At 49.0% G+C, this 17,002-nt stretch overlaps 1 protein-coding gene across 6 annotated transcripts in view; it reads left to right on the plus strand.

The window, feature by feature from the left end:
• The window catches only part of MSI2 (musashi RNA binding protein 2), a 387,828-nt gene that overhangs the window by 148,242 nt on the left and 222,584 nt on the right, over positions 1-17,002 (plus strand). The gene's annotated exons all lie outside the window — the stretch shown is intronic.

A 17,002-nucleotide genomic window follows, 5' to 3' on the forward strand; every position in this document is an offset into this window, starting at 1 on the left:
TGGGCAGGGAGTGGACCTGGGTCATGTGGGAGGCTCGGGACCTGTACAGGACGGTGGGTGGATGGGCAGGAGCGGTTGGAGTGGGGGACAAGGCCTGGATGTGTAGAACCTTCTAGACTCTTCTTGGCTTTCCTCTCTCTCTCCTTCTGCATTCCTTCTTCTTCTGTTCCTCCTCCTACTTCCTTTAAGAAGGAGGCACAATGTGCTTCTACTAAAACAAGCAATTTACAAAATAAGTAAAAATCACAAGTTGGTGAGATGGCATCGGGAGGCCTGTTGGGCAGGTACTGGAACAGTGTTCCATATTTTGGGCTTTCCTGTTACACAGAGGTTTAATATTTAATATTGTTTAATAGTAGGCATATTTATTATTAGAGCTCTGTATTTGAAAGCTGGAAGGAACTACCAACTATCAATCATATTTAGGGATAGCAAATACTAAGTGTTGTTTTTAAAGATTTTATTTATTTGAGAGAGAGTGAGCAGGGGGAGGGGCAGAAGGAGAAGGAGACTCCCCGCTGAGCAGGTTGCCCAGTGTGGGACTCGATCCTAGGACCCCAGGATCATAACCTGAGCCAGAGGCAGATGCTCAACTGACTGAGCCACCCAGGCGCCCCACTACTTTTAATAACAGCTCTCTATTTTTTTTTTAAGATTTTATTTATTTGACAGAGAGAGAGTACAAGCACGAGGAGCCTGATGTGGGGATGTGGGGCTAGATCCCGGGACCCTGGGATCATGACCTGAGCTGAAGGCAGACGCTTAACCAACTGAACCACCCAGGTGCCCCAACAGCTGTCCTTAATTGGGTCTCTGCTGTGTACTAGTCACTCCGCTGGTTGCTTTTATTAATATATAAATATATAATTCCTACCCTACCCCTGCCAGGTGGGCATTCTTCCATCCATTGTCACCAATGAGGAAAATGAGGCTCAGGGGCATGAGGGTATGCACTCAATAGCACAAAGAGGGTGAGGGACAAAGGAAGCTCCTAGTCCAGGGCCAGCCAACTCTGGTCCCATGCTTGCTTTCCTGTGGTCATTGTCATCATTAAACCTGCTTGCTGCCTGAATTGATGTCATGGAAAAATCTGCCCATCGAAGAGGGCGGTGCATTATATAAATCAGTACGAGATAAGTCACCATCATCACTTGACATTTCAGCCTTTTTTCATTTTAATTTGGATATTACTTTGTCAAAGATTAGGAACCGTAATTTTGGCAAGGTATTATTTTTGGCATTGGGATTACAATGGGTGAGTCAGCCGGGCTGTGGATGGATCATTGGTGGCAGGACACCACGTGTTTCTTTCCTCGGCCAGAAATAGATAGTGGTGTCTGCGCTGGTGACACATGAGGAGACCCTGGGCAGCTGCACTGGGCATAGCGTAGGAGCTTTCTACGAGGCACCTCTGGACAGGACATGGCTCTGTAAAGAGTTTTTTAAATGCGTGGGTCTGAGTCCTCAAGGGAGAGAGGAAACTTACCCTGAAAAATTAAACTAGAGTAATCTTTTGTGATACATATCAAAATAAAAACCATTGGGTGACTCATGGAAAATAATGGCTCTCAGAAATGGCTAAGCAGTGTGGACCTCGAAATCCAGCAGATTACTGAAGACTTGAGGCCATTGTCTTTGCCATCAGCATTGGTTTTTAAGTATACGCTTTTACTGTGGGCCCTGCAAGGGAATAGAAGAAGCCCCATATAGAGATATAAAGACCTACCTGCTGGTCCTTTTTACGATCTTGGGCAGTATTTACCTTCTCTGGGCCTTGGCTATCCTTTCTCTAAAGTTGTACTCAATGACGTTTGGAATCTCTTCTGGCCCTAGAGTTGTGTCCCGTTGGCAGGGGCCTACCCGTGACTTTCCATGATTGAAGTGTCTGTTTTACGCATGACCATTACTAGCTTCCTTCTGTGTCTGAACTAGATCCCAGGTTGTCCAAAGTCAGGTCAAGTCAAGCAGAATCGACCACTGAGGGTAGTTTGTTAACTTGGCATCTTCTCTTCCTCGACCTCCCTCCCTTAGCACAGGACCCCCGTGCCAGGTGTCAGCTGTACGATTTTTCACACCAGACACCGGGTGGTCTCCATCAGAGCTCCTCATCCTCCCCTGCCGCCCCTCCACACTACATTTGTTCTTTTTCTACAGCTCTAGAGCCAAACCACCAGCCGCAAAGACATGTGGTGTGGCTTTTTCCAGTTTTTCTCTTGTGGTAGTTACAATATTATTAAAAATCCATTAAATTTTAATGTACCCTATAAAATATGTGCTCTTGTGAAAGCAAGCACAGATAATTATTTCTGATGAATAAACCAAGAGGACAAGTATGTATGAAGTTCATGCTGCAGCATTCAATTTTTATTATATACATCTCCTGCAGGGGCAATCATTGTGATGTTCCAGCTGGTTGTGTCGAGGGCCAGTTCTTCTCGCAGATCCTTTGGAGCCGCGTGAACCCTGAACTCTCCGGAATGTTCTCCGAGCTCATTTTTACATGGAAAGAAAGCCACGTGTGGTAGCTGTCTTCTGTTAAACTCTTCAGACCAGAGAATGAGGACTAAATGATTCAGGTGGAGAAAAATGCTGCCGGTAGCTTTGTGAGAGGAAGATCAAAGTCAGACATGCATTTGAAGCTCTACTCAGTGGCTCTGAGCTCTTGAGCTGGTGTCTTAGCTTCTCTGGGCATGGGTTTCCTCTCTGAGGGATGATAGCTCTGTGTGCCTTGGGGCTCTGACTTGTAGTTTCTTCTTTCCATGCCCATTCTGCTTCTGAGCATCCCTTGGAAACTTGCTCACAACTCCAGAAGTGGGAAGGCAGAGCTGCCTCCTGGCTTCCTGGAGTCCATATGGTGTGAGGCTTGGGATCTGGTAACACATCACTTGGGGGAGGCTCACCGCCCGCAGGTTCTGAGTCTCCTGGTGTGCTCTGGAGGTGGAGGCTTCCGTGTTATTTTCCCAGGGCTACCCTGCCATGTGGATAGAAGTGCTTTCCCATGGGGGATAGTGGGAGACAGCTGGCCCTGCTTCACCCCTCAGGCTGCCTCTGGTCTCAGTGCCCAGTGACTGCAAGTGCAGCAGTAGAGTCCTGCACCTGCAACTTGGAGGTGAGGGGGCTAAGAATCAAGAGGGTAGGGCTGTGTCCGTCCACACCTGATCTTTGCAATTTAATGAGGCCCAACTCCTGGTCTTTAGCTAGGCCCATTTCCTTCCTGGGGCAGGGTTAGTCATCCAGCAGGAACCGGCCCTACAGGAGGTGGGGCAAGATTCAGGAAGCCCTTGCAAAAGTTTGGGAAAATCACTGCTGGCTCCTGTAAGCATTTCTTCCCAGGGTGGAGGAGTTGCACGACCCTCATATCCAATCGCATTCCACATCCTGAAGAGGGGGAGCTGGGGTTATAGTTGGATCACAAGGAGGTGTTCTGGAAAGTTGCACCAAAACATTACTGTGGGTTATCTCAGGGCAATGAAATATGAAAGGAGTCTTTAGTTCTTTGTTCACTCCTATATTTAATTTCTTCTAGTATGCCTTTTTTTTTTTTTAAAGATTTTATTTATTTATTTGAGAGAGAGAATGAGAGGGGTGAGGGTCAGAGGGAGAAGCAGACTCCCTGCTGAGCAGGGAGCCCGATGCGGGACTCGATCCTGGGACTCCAGGATCATGACCTGAGCCGAAGGCAGTCGCTTAACCAACTGAGCCACCCAGGCGCCCATATGCCTTTTGTTTTTAAACAAAATCATAACAGTGTTAAAAATAAATTTCCTTCATTTACAGATCACCCAGTTCGGTGCAAAGTGTTGCACTTGCCTCACTAATGATCCCAGCAGCTGACTCCCAACTCTTCTTGTGGAGCCCTGGGCCCTGGGGTGATACATGGAGAGGGGTTCAGGACAGACCCGGGGTGGAGGTGATGTTTCAGGTTGTCATCTTGAAACTTTTAAAAATGGCGGCAGAGAAAATGTTTTCCAGTGGGGTATGTTCAGTTGTGATTTTCAGTGGATTTTTGATTATTCCTAGGCTCATACCTGTTTTGTCCTAGAAAGGATATAACTGAAGACAAATGGGGACTTTTTTCCTTCCTATAATACATTTGGCAATTACATCCTGCTTTGTGAAAGCATTCCCATTGTTATTTAAATGCTGCATTGGTCTTTAAGATAAAGATTCAGCTTGTTACCTGTTTATCTTTTCCTTCCAGCTCAGTGGGGACTGCACACTGCTGCTTTTGTGTGTGTCCCCATGGCCTGGGTACAGTGCCTTGGACCCAGTAGACGCCCAGTGTGTATTTTGTGACTTTCCTTTAATCACAAAGTTTTAACATTTGCAGGTCTCTGAAAGTCCAGTTTTCCCCCGTTGTAGGCATGTTTTTGATTGATTGCCTATTTTTTTTCTTTTGTTCAATGAATAGTTGTCAGATGCTTTTGACATACCGGGTGCAGAGGTGACTGCACTGTGGCAGGGTCCCTGCCCTCATGGGAGCCGCAGACAGAGCAGAAGGGGATTTGGGACAGCCTCAGAAGGGCCGTAAAGGGGCTGAGGAGTGCAGGCCTGGGGCACACACCACATATCCCATCTCGTTACCTTTTATATCTGCATTTGATAAAACTTGCAGAGAAAGGCTCAGAGTCCACAGAACCCTTATTTCAGTACAGGTGTGTGCTCTTCTGTCCCGGAGTGAAGGTTAAGCATGGCGTGGTGGATTAGTGTTTGGGGAAAGGATTAAGAGGAAGCTGACGTTTTCCATCCAATGGGAAAGCAAGCAGCACCAGATGTCCCCAGGGCCCAGGGCTCCTGAATTCTAAAGTCTGTGCTTACACAGCTCAACCAGGGCAGAGGTGGGGATCCAAGGAAAGGTACTGTGATTGCTTTGCAGGGTTCTGATTGAGAGAAGCTCTGGTTTTCTTCTCTTCAGTGGGACTGGCATGAGCAAGGCAAGGAGATGATATGAGGACCTCCCTGGATGTGAGGAAACCAGCCTGGCGGGGGTAGGGGAGGGTGTGATGGGGACCCAGCTTTCTCTCCTACTGATGGGTGAAAGGTATATAACCACCTTCCTCATCGTGTGGTTCTAAGGATTCAGTGAGACAATGTAAGTAAAGTGCCCGACACAAAGTGGGGGTAAATAAATGTTATGGTATCATTAATTTTTAATGCATTGAATCAAAAAGTGGTTTGGTCCAGCCCATCCATTCAATCCATATGGGAATCTCTTCTGCAATTTTCCTGGCAAATTTATTAGATACCTCTCGCAACCTCCCAAGGCATCAACTTCCATTTTAGACTGGTTTTTAATGTTTTAAGGAAGAACTTTCCAGGAGTAAAAATCTGCTTCCCCAACTGGTGAGCACATAGTTCCTTATTTTGGCTTTTTGAGCTCTATATCAGAAAAAATGTGCATGTAATGTATTTTGAACGATGTTTCAATATATATAGATAGAGTTATAAATATAGTTATATTTTTATATATGTAATAGTATGTATATATATGTCATTGGCCTGCTATCTATATATGTCAATGGGTCTCACATTTGACTGTGTATCAGAGTTACTAAAAGAACTTTTAAAGAAATAGGAATTCATGGACTCGTCTCTGGGGATTAGATGATAGGATTGGGGTGGGGGCTGGGCATCTGTTTTTAAAAGCCCTAATGCGCAGCTAGGGTTGGAATCATTGGTTACCTGTTCCCGTATTTAGAAGAAGGGTACTCACTCACTCTTCGAGGAGCACACGGAAATTAATTGGGTGGCAAATAGCAGGATCTCCAACCAAGGCCTCCTAATTTTGAATGTCCTGTCTTATCTGCTGTGTCCCGAAGCATAGTTGTGTCAGCACAATGATGAGGTCCGTTTGTCCTCCACCACCCCCACCACCCCCACAGCACCTGTTTCCCAAGGCAGACATCCCCGGTGACATCAGTGCTTCCACTCTCCTAGGTAAGAACGCATTTGCCATTCAGGATGCATTTGCAAGTCAGTCATGGTGCATTCTGTGGGCGGGACACAGAGCCGGCACTGGAGCCTCGGTGTCCGGAAGGGGAAACTCCCAACCTCAACACAGTGCCTTAGACAGAGCTCCTGCCTGTGACGTCATCCAGATCTTTCTTCACGTATCTGGCTCTTCCTAAGGTGGGGAGCAGCCCTTCCCGGATCTGGGAAGTGTTCTCTGTCTAACCAGGGCAGACCTTGACCGACCTGGCTGCAGTTGGGTGGGACCTTCTAGTTGGCACCTGGGCTGGTCGGAATTAGCCCTGCATTTTAGTCTATGTCACTGTCGGTAGATACACAGCGTTGCTCTCAAATCACTGGGGAAAGAGGCTGGCTCCAGTTTTGGAAGCTTTTTGCTCTTCCATGTCTAAGAGATGAACTTCAGTGGTTGTATCCTCCTAATAAGAGGAAGAAAGGCTGATAGTGCATTGTCAGACTCTGGGAAAGGGCATTCTCCCAGGACATTCTTTGTGCTGATCCTGTTGCCACTGTCCTTCCTGGCTGGATGTTTTCTGAAGCTTCCATCCATGCCTCTGGCATCCGGGGAAGGTGTGATGAAGTGAAGGACCATCTGTTAGGGCCAGCTAGCAAGGGCGTCTGCAGCACATGGAAGGTTGGTCTAGCTGACCAGCAGGGGTTTTGCATGCCCTGCGTAGCTGGACTCCCATCTCCCCACCACTGATTTGGCTTCTGGATAGGGAAGGTTGTAGCCAGTGGGGCTGTAGTCCTTAACCAACCAACCAAGTGGTGAGCCCCCCTAGTAATTCATTATGGATTTTTTTTTTTTTAAAGATTTTATTTATTTATTTGACAGAGAGAGACACAGCGAGAGAGGGAACACAAGCAGGGGGAGTGGGAGAGGGAGAAGCAGGCTCCCTGCAGAGCAGGGAGCCCGATGCAGGACTCGATCCCAGGACCCTGGGATCATGACCTGAGCTGAAGGCAGTCGCTTAACCAACTGAGCCACGCAGGCGCCCTGGATTTTTTTTTTTTAATTATGCAGATACAGCTAAGCACAAGGAGGAATTGATAGTCTCATCACTGAGAACTAGCTATTAGCATTTTGGAACAAGCACTCCTCGGAACTTGTTTTCTGCACATTTGCTCTGCAGTTGTCGTTTGGTGACGAACGTGGATACTGGAGGCCAGCAGACCTGGCTGCCAGTTCTTGACCCCATCACTTCCCTACTGTGTGACCTGGGGCAAGTGACTTTCTCTATAAAATGGTGATACATATAGTATAACTCCTTTCTTATTATAGGATTGGGAGTCTTAAAGGAGAGAGGTCCTCTGTAGAGGACCTCACATGCAGGCTGCTCAGGACAATGTTAATTTAAATCATACTTGCATTATTGTTTATAAGAACAGGACTCTTTCCAGTGTCTGGAGGTGGTTGGCAGACGCCCATGAATAAAAGCATCTACACATTTGCCCATTCATTGGAAATTCTGTTGCCACCAAAGAAAACTCACCCCAAAGTTAACGTGATGTGCTTTTAATGGTAAACACCATCATTTTGCTGCACAGTAATTAGGCATGAATGGCAAACAGTTCACATCAGTGATTATAATTAATTAGTATTGCTTTTAAATATTTTTTCAGCCAAATCCAAGCTCACTGTCTTTCTCTTCTCGTGTGGTTCTCCATAGTCTTAGTAATGACAGTGTTGATGCTGCCCCCATGGGCATGCGCCTCAAGGGCAGCTGTGGTGGTTTCTTCTTTGTACCCCACCTGTCTGGCACACTGGAGTTGAAAATGTGTTAGCGATCCAGGACAACTGTCCGTTCATTCATTCCCTGAGAAGTCTTCACGTAACACATACACCCTTCAAGGCAATGGCGTTTCCATTGGATTGATTTTTCGTATTCCAGCTCTTACCCCCTGCCTCCCCCCCGCCAAATCTGGCCATCTGAGAGACTCTGGGCTGCACTCAACAGAATCCATCTGTCTGTCTGCCCCTCAGGGCTGAAGGGCGCCGAGCACCCATTCACCACCTTTCCGTGGCCTACGTGCTGAGGGCCCTGAGGGTCGAGACTGTGGCTCATCCTTTGACCCAGGGGGCAAATGGAGGAAGTGGGACAGGGCCACGGTGGCGGCTGGACAGAGGGGTCCGAGTAGAGAGTGGGAGGCGGCCCTGGTTCTCTGGTCACGAAGGTGAAGGGGCATTAGCAGTTTAAGGGTCTGGCTTGACTGTCCTGCTTCCCTCTCCTTCCTGAATTTGGCTGTGGTTATCATTTCAAGAGCATGGAGGATGCTCCTTCAAGAACCACGAACAAAAGGAAACTATTTGCTGTGCCTTTTTCTGTAAAGCCTTTAACTGAAAACCATCCGTATTTTTCTACTATTAGAGATAAAAGGCTCCCAGTTGCTGAAAGCAATTCCACAGTGAATGGTGACTGATAACTGTCCTCTCCCCTGTTGGTTAACGGGAGGATGGTAAGCTGGAAGGCCTGGTAGAAGTGCCACCACCAAGCGGGTGGGGGGGTGGGGTGGGGAATGTCAACTCAGGCACATCACTTTCGGCTGTCCTGGGCCTGGGTTGCTTTATTCTCTACCTCAGCCCTCTTAGAACTCACACCAAAGTCAACAGACTGGGTTTGGGACCCAGTACTTGCGGTGTGTGGGACCGAGTTACATGACTCCTTTGAAGTTAGGTGCCTCCCTTTGAAAAGTGAGGATAATGGCAGTGGTCAGACTCAAAAGAGAGAATTTATACAAAATCCGTCACAGCTCTTGGTACAGGGTAGATGCTCAGTAGATGTTGATTTCTCATTAAGCCCTCATGGGAGTATTTTAGCATGCCTTATAGCTTTATGGAAAGGCCATACCTTTATGGAAAGTTCCAGCTAACTTTGGTTCAACTAGAGCATGAAGGCTTTGCCCCCTTACCTGATACAGTTGCTCTCCATGATACCATAATGTGTCCAGTCTTCGTTAATGGAAGGGCAAAAAACTGAAGTCCATGAGATTCCAAGTGCCAGATGACATTTATCCTTTTGTCCACCCCGTTTTCCACTGGGCCTCTTCCTTGACCATGGGCATCTTGCAGCTGCAGACCTTCGGTTTCTGATCAGCATGTTGTCCCAAGTGGGCCCCAGATGGGTGCACCAAAGAACTGTCAGTCAGAAGGGGAAGTCAGTCTCTGATCAGTTCAGAAGGGGAAGACACGTTCATACTAATACTTACATAAGCAACTTGTTACTACTTCCTAGTTCAAGTGTCTCCAACCCATTTCTTTTATTAGTTTCCGGGGGCTGCCATAAAGCACTGGAAACGGGGGGTGGGAGGGCTCCACATCCGAGAAATGTATTCTCTCACAGCTCTGGAGGCCAAAGTCTAATATCACAATGTCAGCGGGTTGGCTCCTTCTGAGGCTCTAGGGAGAATCTGTCCTGTGCTCCCTCTAAGCTTCTGGTGGTCAGTAATCCTTGGTGTTCCCTGGCTTATAGACACATCACGCCAACCTCTCTTTGGCTTCCCATGGTGTTCTCCCTGTGTGTATCTTCTGCGTCTAAATCACCCTCTTCTTATAAGGCTATCAGTCACTGCATTAGGAACCCCTCTGATCCAGTAGGATCTCACATTAACTAATTACATCTTCAAAGACCCTATTTCCAAATAAGGTCTCATTCTGAGGTTTTAGGTGGACATGAATTCTGGAGGAGGCACCATTCAACCCAGCACACCCACCAACTCAAGGTGTGACCTTGGAGAAGCCACCAAGGCATCTGAACCTCCCTTTCCCCATCATTCCCCCACTGGTCTCAGATCCACCCTGAGGGAGGTGGGGGCCTTGGTCACGGTGCCCGTTGGAAGGATCCGTCCACAGCAGCGGAGCTAAGAGGACAGCAGGTCACTGTGGCCGGAAGCAGGGGGCCACTGCAAGCTGGGGATCAGACGGTCCAGTGAAAACAGGATTTAAGGAAGGCCAGCACAAGACAGATTAGAGCAGGAAGGAATGAGGCGACAAGAAGCAGACGTGGTTCGGCCTTGCCTGGACGGGGACAGAAGGCGGGAGGGGCGGGGAACGAGGGGTGGACACACTTAGCAGATAAACATCAGCCTCAAGAATGAGTCAGGAAGAGCCGTCAGTAACACCACTGTTCTCCCAGACAGGAATTCAGAACAGGAGACGAGATTGGAGTGGGTGAGGTCAGTCTGAGGAGGGTGGAGCATAAGATGGAACTGAAACATTCGAATGGGGGTGTCTGACAGGAGGGGTGCTGGGGGGTCAGGTGGGGAGAGGGCTGGGCTGCAGCTGCAGGTAGAAACTGGGGAGGGAGAGGGATGGCGGCTGAGGCCATGGGCACGAAGAGGTTGAGGGATGAGCAGTGTGGGAGACGGGGCCGAGGGCAAGGATGAGGCCCAGCGAGCATCTTGTCCCAAGGACAGACTGCCTGATTCCAGACAGGAGCAGTGCTCCCAACCCCTGGATGTGACTATCTCCACTTGAACCCGACCCTATTGCTAGGAACAACCAGGAAAACACAGACGGCCACCGGAGAGGGGCTATGTCCCAGGAACAGCGCAGGGAAGAGGGCAGGGCAGGGGAAGAAGGGTCGAGCCTGCTGCCACCCCACACACCCTCTCTGTCCCTGATAAGGAAACTAAGATCCCTCTCGATGCTGGAACTCCACAACTGTCATCCACCAGAGCCACATCAAGTGCCTGGTAGTTCAATAATTCAATTAAGAAAGCTCAATTAAAAAAAAACCTTACTATTTAATGGAAGGGTTATGAAGTGCGACACAGCTCAGGGTGATTAATAGTTACAATTAAAGGCTGAATGTGTTGAGGGGAGAAAGGCATGGCTTTGAGGAAACACGGTTGTGCTCCACGGGACATGGCAAGTCACTCACACGGACTGGGTGAAGTCTTCTCTCCATATTCCACACCCCAGCCCAGGGCCCTGTGGAGTCTGTGCTCCAAATGGAGGGCCCTGTGTGCAGAATTACCTGGCAAATTCACCCAGGTACCGCAGGACACTACTGGGGGCAGAGTGCCAAGTGGAGTCCCTCCCAGCAGCCTCCCTAACAAATCAGAGCCTGTTTGCCACAGATCCAGAATGAGGCCCACTCTGACCTGTGGTCCCATCATCTTTCCACTGCAATCAAGTCTTTCAGAAGGTAGTAAATGTCAGAGAAGAAATGGGATTGGTCATCCAAGGAGAGGGGATGGCTGAGCTCTGAAAAACTGCTCCAGAAACAGCATGGGGTTCTTTTGGCATCTCTGCCTCCTCGTGTTAGGGAGAGCCTCACTCCTGGACCACAGGTGCTTCTGGCCTCAAGTAACCCAGCAGAGGGTGCACGAAAGCCACACCTGGCTTCAAGGCCCCCAAGCCTGGCCTCCTGCCCCCGCAGCTGCCTCTACCTGTCAATTCGAAGGCAGATGTGACACCCACAATGCAGTACTCAGGGGATGAGGCCACCTGTGACCCACTTCACTAAGGAGCTGCCCTGGCCAGGCTGCCGGCTCAGCCGTACGTAGCAGGTGCCAGGTCAAATCCTCCACGGTGGCCATTTCCAACCACAGCACTCCGATTTCGGTGCTCAGGAGGAGCCTGGCTCGGAGCGTCAGGAGGGAAGAAAGGGCTGACCCCTCATGTGCAGGCTGGGCCCCCAGGCTGCAAGTCTGTGCCAGTTTTAGGAAGGCTGGGCCTTGGAGGGATTCATTCTTCAAGGCAGGAAGGTCACAATGAAGGCATGTCTTCATCATGTGTCCTGCTCATCTGCACTCCTGTCCTTTGCCTGTACTGCCGTCCCCTCCTCCTCCTCTCCGAATAAAGTTTTATTGAGAGTCTGCAATATGCCAGGTGCTGTGTTCGGCACTGGCCCTTGTAAGATGGACAAGGTTCTTGCTTTCATCAGATGTACATTTCAGTGGAAGGTTGGAGGGAAAGCCTTCAGAGGACATGCAAATAAACAACAGGATTATCAGGTAGTGCCCTTTGCTATGAAGAAAATAATATTGGATCGTGCAAGAGAGTGTGCTCAGGGTTATTTTTGGTGGAGCGGTCAGGGTAGGATTCTCTCAGAAGCTGGCTTTGAAGCCGAGACCTGTATGAAAGAAGGAGCCGATGTGTGCAGATCTGGAGGAAGATGGTCTTGGCGGAGAGAAGTAGCAGTGCAAAGACCCTGTGACAGGGCTGAGGTGTGATGGAGTCCGGAGAGTGGGAGAAAAAGCAGGGAGATGATACAGAGCCTTGTGAGCCATGTAAAGTATGAATTTCATTCGAAGAGTCATGGAAAGCCTTTGAGAGCTTTTAAGCAGACAGATGACATGATCCGCATTTTTAAATGTCACTCAGACTGTGGATAGTGGGGATCTAGGAGCACCAAAGGTGATCTGGTCTTGATGGCCCCATGCAATTCTTTCTTTGTGGACCTCGAATTCACTGTCTTCTTCACCTGAGCTGTTGTTGCACTTGAAGTCAATACACCACTTAATTAGAAAATCGTTCCCACGTGTTGAAGGGGCCTCCCTAGCCAAGGAGAGCCCAAGGGTTATGCTGTCTCCCCTACAGCTCCTTTGGAATGCCCTGTGGCATGGGTGATGAATTCATTGCTCTTCAGATGGGACTGAGTGATTGATCTGTGTTTTCTGTGGATTTTCAGAAGTGCAGGGGGTACATTCATTCCTCTTAGAAAAATGTTTATCAATCCAGGAATTGCCACACTCCTGTGATAACCAGGTTATGACCTGAGAAGACCTGGGGGACTGTTAGCTCCACTCTATGCAGGGGAAACTGGAACTCTGGGAGGTTGGGGGACCTTGAATCAGGATTGAAGCCCAGGCCTGCAGGACCACGAAATCCACATCTGCTTTCCTGCACCATAGCGCTGCATGTGGGAGTGTAGCTCTTGAAATGAATGCATGTCTGAAAACTGTGTAACTGAGTGATGAAGCAATTGAAATTGGGGAAATTCCCAGTAGATTGTAAAAGCAGGTGCCACTCTGCAATGCAGTGTGGTTAAGAGCTTTGGAATGAGATGAACCAGGTACAGAATCCTGGTGTGGCCTTGAGCAGGCACCTTGACCTCATTGAGTCTCAGCGTGCTGACCTGTACATTAAGATGGGAAGAATAATAGTTAACTGCCTTGCTAGGGTGTTATAAGGATTAAATGAGCGAATTCAGGAGAGGGCTCAGCACAGAATATGTACTCAGTAAATATTTCCTGTTATGACAAGGACTCGGAACAGATTATTGAAGAAGGAGGAATGTATGTTCACAGATTTTCTGAGAAAAACTGTTGCACTTGTGTTCTGGGTGTGTTGGGTTCTCTGAAATGTATGGATGAAAGAACACTGGATGCCCCACTCTGGGGGTTGCTGGGGGACGTCCAGCATGGGCTTTGCCCTGTTAAGATGCGGGTTGGCAGGTGTGGGAATGAAAGTTGAGAGATTCAAGAGACTGGGACAGAGGAGCCCCTGCGTCTGGGCAGCCCCCCGTAACTGGGAGGCACAGGAATGAGAGCACACAGGATTGGCATCTGAGCTCAGGCTTGCATGGAAGTGAGAGATTACTGAGTGCCGTGGGTGTTCCAACAAAACCATTCCTGGGAGTATGACAACCATGAATCATAAGATCGTAAAAGTTTTAGAATTGGAAGGGCCAAGGAGATCATCGAGTCCTGTCCAAGGTCAGAGAAGGTTTATTTTGCAAGCGGGGATGAGTGCTGACATGCCCAGGTTTTAGAAGGAAACGTTTCCCCTCCCTTTCTGTCTCTTCGCCTGGGTTGACTCCAGCAACTCTCCTCTCCCCAACTGCGAGCGCTTGACACGGGACTCAAGGACGTGAGAGACACTTGCAGCCTGGAGCCTGGTGTGTGTATTGTTGATGAGTCCCCAAGGCTGAGCACAGACACTCGCGGGGTGGATAAAATGTCTGTTGAATATCTGTGCAAATATTTCCCATCTCCCTGTCGAGGATGTGACTCGGGAAAGGAGGCTTTCACATCTCATGTTTCGGGAATGCCTTGAACGATTATGATGTCTACTTTTGGGCAGTCATCTTACTTCTAGATTTATTTTATTTCTCCTCTTCACTCAGTGCTTCATTTATTTTGATCGTGCTGTAGATATTTTGGTAGGATACCTCCAGTCCCTTTTGGAACAAAATGAGGTAGAGATAAATAAATGAAGCTTCTTGGCTTCTGCTCCTCGGACATCAGAAAGATGATGCGATGAGCTGAACCTGTTATAAGCCAATAACAGACTTGAGTCAGGAATTCCAGCTCTGGGAGGGGCTCAGCAGTGGGACTGCCATTCCTAGTGATCGTGGTAGGGAAGTGGAATGAACTGGGAATTGAACTTGGGTTGGGGGGAAGGTGCACAAGGGACTGGGGAGAGGAAGGAGACGATGTTTTCATGGCCTGCCAGGTAGAATTCCAGCGTTCACTGCGGTGAAACTTTGAAACTCTTGTCCTTGGCTCTGTCTTCTTTTTGGTATGGGGCAGGGAAACATTTTTCTGGCATGTGACCTAGGCAAAAATAATGAGAGGTATGAGGAAAGGGAAAAAAAGCAAAAGATCCCTGTAAGTTTGTATAGTCTACCCTCTGCATGGCAGTGTGGACCAAACAACTCTCAGAGAGGCCCCACCAAAAATAAGTTAGTATCCTGTTTCTCGTAGCCTGCAGTAAAGTGGGTTTTTTTTCCTACTTATTTATTCAATAAATATTTATTGAGTGCCTGATACTGTGGAGAAGAAGGCAGTCATCATGGTCTGGCCCTCATGGGGCCAATCGAGTGGGGCACAGTGACATTAAACAGACACAGCTATGAATTGCCATGGGTCCTTTGCAGGGAGAGCACGGTGTCTCCTCTGAGAAGAGAGGGGGGCCTCCTCTGGAGTGGGTGGTCACAGGAGGACCTCTCTGAGGCTGTGGGCCTTCACTTCTTCACTGCAGCCTCGACCTCCCCTGCTTGTTAGCTGGGAGAGGCAGTTGGAGCCGGCTTGCCTGCGTGGCACCATGCTGAGGAGAGGAGGATCTGGCCAAGGGCAGGATGGGCTCTCCACAGCAATCTTTCCGCTCCCCGCTCCCCGGCTGGGCCACCTGTCCCAAACGGCTGAGACCCCAGAGGAGGGAGGGAGGCAGCCCCCCCGGGGGGTTTGGTAACGGGCGCCATTTCTCAGAAGGGGCTGGCCGCAGAGATAAGACCACAGTGACTAGGGGGCCATAAATTGTTACCTGTGCCACTTGGTTACCCCCTCTTCCTCCATTGCCTCCTTCCTGAGCCTGTGGGGTTGGATTTAGCAACAGGGTTCCTGTTCATGGGATGGAGCAGAGAGCGGACTTTTCTGGTGGCTGGGCATAATCACTTAGATGCAGGGCACTGATAGCGGGAATCAATTTAATTTCTGTTGCTCGGTGACGGGGGTGGGGAACAGGAAGGTCAGCACTATTTTGAAAGCTAAAGTTCAGTTAAGAAAACAAAATGCTACCCCAAAGGAATTAAAAACGACAGAATTTTAGGGTTGAAGTGAGGGGTTTAATCAGAGGACCGGGGAGAACAGAGGCAAGTTGCCACCAGGAAAAGCCCAGGCTGCCGGGGACCCTCAAGCTTGAGAATTTTAGCTTTTCCATGAGAGAGAATTGGGTTGTAAGTCTGTGTAGCCGTGCCACTAGAGGCTTTTTGAAGTAGACAGTAGGTGTCCATTAGTGGTCAGTGTCGATTAGCTGACATTAGGGGTCCGTTACCTGACATGCAATTTTAGGCGCAGCCCTTGTCCTGTTGCCAATGCTGGACAGGTCCCAACTTTTCCAGCAACGTGTGGTTGCTCTGCCCAAGCCTGTGTGGTATATGGGATTTTACAGAGTGGAGGCGAGAGGTGTTTGTAGATCTGGATGAGGATTTGCACTCAGTGTGGTTTGTGGGATTTTCTAGTCTAGCCCCGGCCTAGCCTGACTCAGGACGTGGGGAGGTCCTGCGGAAGCACCTTGTTGGCTGATGATACAGATTGGACATTTGAGGGGAAAGAGTTAAGCCAACCTAAGCCTTTCTCATCGGGACCACAAAGACTGACCCTGACGAGGTGACTTTTCCAGGTTGTGTACCAGGCATGGGGGAGATGGTTCTTTTCCTGCCTTTCCTGAAGGAGTTCACTGTGTAGGAGAAGGCCCAGATTTGGGGCATTTCGTAAGAATCTGATGAGTCAATATATTTCCAGGATTCTTAGGGGATGGCCGAAGTCTGGGTTAGTGTTTGAGGGCCAGAGAGAGAGAATTTGAAACAACAAAGAAAAATTGGACCCTGTCTTAGCTTGGTATTTTGTTGCCATAACAAAATACCATAGGCTGGTGGCTTAACCAACGGAAATGTATTTCTCACAGTTCTGAAGACTGGAAGTTTGAGATCAGGGTGCGTAGTCGGGTTCTGGTGAGAAACCTCTTTCTGGCTTGCAGACAGCTACCTGTTTGATGTGCCCTCACATCGTGGAGAGAGAACTGCTGTCTCTTCCTGTTCTTACACGGGCACTAGTCCCATCACAGGAGCTCCACCCTCATGGCCTCATCTAGACCTGATGACCTGCCAGGGCCCCACCTCCAGATACCATCCCATTGGGGGGTAGGGCTACAACATAGGACGTCGAGGGGACATACACATTTAGTCCATAATACTAAGAGAGCAGGTAAAGGCACCCTAGCATGTGTGGTTTCTTGGAATATAATGTTGGTCAGATGCTGTTGCTACCATAAATGTGGGTGGATGAAGATCATTGTGTGCACCTCCTGTCCTTCGAGCTGCTTTGCAGACCTGTGCCCATTGTGCTTAGGATGGGGCTGGCGGGGGGGTCTGGTCTGGCCGAGATGCAGTACCAGGAGGACCTCCTTGTAATGGCTTGTGCTGAGGGCGAGCTGTTTGCAGATAGCTACGGTCTCCCCAGAGTGAGGTGGTTATTTGAACCTCCTATCGCCCCTTGGCGTTCTCGACCTAGAAGCCATGCAAGGCAGTTTGAACTCTGCTTGGAAGGCTGGGGAGGCAGGGATTGTTCTGAGCTGTGAGCTGAAGAG

This window comes from Leptonychotes weddellii, chromosome 15 (genome assembly GCF_054177405.1).
Source record: "Leptonychotes weddellii isolate Sample4059 chromosome 15, ASM5417740v2, whole genome shotgun sequence".
Taxonomy (NCBI): Eukaryota; Metazoa; Chordata; class Mammalia; order Carnivora; family Phocidae; genus Leptonychotes; species Leptonychotes weddellii.